Here is a 3,281-nt window from a genome sequence, read left to right as displayed (position 1 = left end):
GGTGGCGTTTCTAGGCCACATTATTTCTAGAGACGGGATTGCAGTGGATCAGTCCAAGGTACAGGCAGTGAGGGATTGGGGGATTCCAAAGAATGCTTCAGAGATTCGTAGCTTCTTGGGTTTAGCAGGATACTATAGGAAGTTCATCAAGGGTTTTTCCTCTATTGCAGTACCCTTGACTTCCTTGACCAAGAAGAACGCGAAGTATAGTTGGAGTCCAGATTGTCAGAGGAGTTTTGATCAGCTGAAGGATGCACTTACTTCAGCACCGGTGTTAGCTATGACAGTGCCACATGAGGAGTTAGTGGTGTACACCGACGCGTCCAAGCTTGGTTTGGGCGCAGTACTTATGCAGAGTGGCAGAGTTATCGCATATGCGTCGCGACAGTTGAAGATTCATGAGCAGAACTATCCGACGCATGATTTGGAGCTTGCAGCAGTAGTATTTGCGTTGAAAATCTGGAGGCACTATCTTTACGGCGAGAAGTGCAAGATTTTCACCGACCACAAGAGCCTCAAGTACTTCTTCACCCAGAAGGAGTTGAACATGAGGCAGCGCAGATGGCTTGAGCTTGTTAAGGATTATGATTGTGACATTAGCTACCATCCGGGTAAGGCTAATGTAGTGGCAGATGCTTTGAGTCGGAAGTCGTCAGTGGTATCATGTTTGACTGTGCAGTTACCACTACAGACCGAGATTCAGAGATTTGGTTTGGAGTGCTATCCGAGTGGCCATGCACCGAGCTTGTCAGTGTTGACGGTGCAGCCAGTTTTGAGAGATCGGATTAGAGAGGGACAGTCCACTGATGAGGAGCTACAGCGATGGAGACAGAGAGATGAGGCCAGAGGTAGTCTCTTGTATACAGTGGAGGATGGCATCGTTCAATACCGTGGTAGGATGTGGGTACCGAACGTCGATCAGTTGCGAGCTGAGATTTTGACAGAGGCTCACGCATCTCCGTACTCCATTCACCCCGGAAGTACGAAGATGTACAAAGACTTGCAGCTATTGTATTGGTGGCCCGGGATGAAGAGTGACATCGGGAGAGTGGTGTCAGAGTGCTTGACTTGTCAGCAAGTCAAAGCAGAGCATCAGCGTCCAGCGGGACTTCTTAGACCTCTCCCTATTCCGGAATGGAAATGGGAGAATATTACGATGGACTTTGTAGTTGGCTTACCGAGGAGTACCAGAGGGTGTACAGCGATTTGGGTGATTGTGGATAGACTCACCAAGTCAGCTCATTTCTTGCCGGTAAGGATTAACTACACTTTGACACAGTATGCAGAGCTTTACATCAGAGAGATTGTTAGACTGCATGGCATACCAGTGTCTATTGTGTCAGACAGAGATCCGAGATTCACCTCAGCATTTTGGAAGAGTCTGCACACAGCTTTGGGGACTAGGCTTTTGTTCAGCACAGCATTTCATCCCCAGACAGACGGTCAGTCCGAGAGAGTGATCCAGGTTCTCGAGGATCTTCTGAGAGCTTGTGTTATCGATTTTCGAGGATCTTGGGAGACTAGACTGCCATTAGTGGAGTTTACCTATAACAACAGCTTTCAGTCGTCTATAGGTATGGCTCCTTATGCAGCACTGTATGGGAGGAGATGCAGATCTCCGGTGCATTGGGATGAGGTTGGTGAGCGGATTTTGTTGGGTCCGGAGATTGTGCAGCAGACAGCTGACATTGTGACGCAGATTCGAGATAGGATGAGGACTGCGCAGAGTCGGCAGAAGAGTTATGCGGATGCCAGACGACGCGATTTGGAGTTCGCGGTAGGTGATCACGTATTCTTGAAGGTGTCACCTATGAAGGGAGTAGCGCGTTTTGGGCGGAGAGGCAAGCTTAATCCGAGATACATAGGGCCATTCGAGATCTTGGAGCGAGTTGGAACGTTGGCCTATCGTTTAGCTCTACCACCAGGGCTAGCGGCAGTGCACGACGTTTTCCATGTATCCATGCTTCGGAGGTATGTCTCCAATCCGTCGCATGTATTGGATTTCGAGCCCTTACAGTTGCCACCAGATCTTGTATACGAGGAGAGACCAGTGCGGATCTTGGCTAGAGAGGAGCGGAGGCTTAGGACGCGGGTCATACCGATGGTCAGAGTCCAGTGGCTGAATCACTCAGAGGAGGAAGCTACTTGGGAGACCGAGGCAGACATGAGGACTCGCTACCCGGAGTTGTTCGGGTAAGTACTTTAATTTCGAGGACGAAATTCAATTTAAGGGGGGGAGAATTGTAACACCCGGTATTTTTAATTACTTAAATCCGCCTGCATAATTAGGATATTTAATTATTTAAATTTATGATTTATGGGTTAAATAATTATGTGATTTATTTATGCATGATTTAATTTATTTTTAAGCATTTAACCCATAATTAGTGAATTTTATGATTTCTAGTATTTTTATTATTTAATCGCGTAGACGGGACCGTGGACGGGCGAGACGACAACTTTTCACCCAAATTATTTTACGAGCCTTTTTAGAGCCTTAAAATATTATTTTGAGTTTTATTTTCTCAAAATTTTTAGTATTTAATTTTATTTAATTTTAGGGGTCATTTTTATCCAAAATTAGCCAAAATATTGACTTTTTAGTATTTTTAAATTTCCCCTAAATTATTATTTCGAAATTTTATTTAGGTTATCAGATTTTAAGAGTTAAGTTGGGTCTTTAATTATTTTGAAAATCTTTTTATTCTATTAATTAATCTATTTTCTAATTAACCAAGAATTTAACCTATTCTAACCCAAAACCCTAGCATTAGCCGATCCATTCTTCCTCCCAAGCAGCCGACACCCCATCATCATCTTCTTCATCGGTTTAGGTCACCTCCTAGGCTCCATAACCAATTTTCTTCGAAGCTTCAAGGTTGCTCGTTGTCCCGTCGTCCCGGAAGTCGTCTCACGCTCGTTTCTCTTCGTCCTACAGTGAAAGGCATGTTCTTTTCGTTCTTTTTGGCTATATCAGAATACATATCATGCAAATTATAGTATACATCTAAATCTTTCAAGACTTTTTTTCAGAAATTTCGGTTGGATGTGATATTAGGCGCACGGTTCTTCATTTTTCCTAAGCATACTCACGTTTTGGCTAACCATGGCTTGGTTCGACTGATGGCTAGGCTCCAGGGAGTGTGTGAACGTGGTCTGGGCTCGAGTGGCTCGAGTGGTTCGAGCCAAACGAGCCCAGGTGGTCGCCTTCATCAGTAATGGGTTCGGCCGAGTGCAGTTGAGGTTTCTAGGTTCAGAGGCTTCGGGTTCATGGTTGGGTC

This window comes from Henckelia pumila, chromosome 3, assembly GCF_033568475.1.
Source record: "Henckelia pumila isolate YLH828 chromosome 3, ASM3356847v2, whole genome shotgun sequence".
Classification (NCBI taxonomy): Eukaryota; Viridiplantae; Streptophyta; class Magnoliopsida; order Lamiales; family Gesneriaceae; genus Henckelia; species Henckelia pumila.
Note: the sequence above shows the minus strand (reverse complement) of the source record.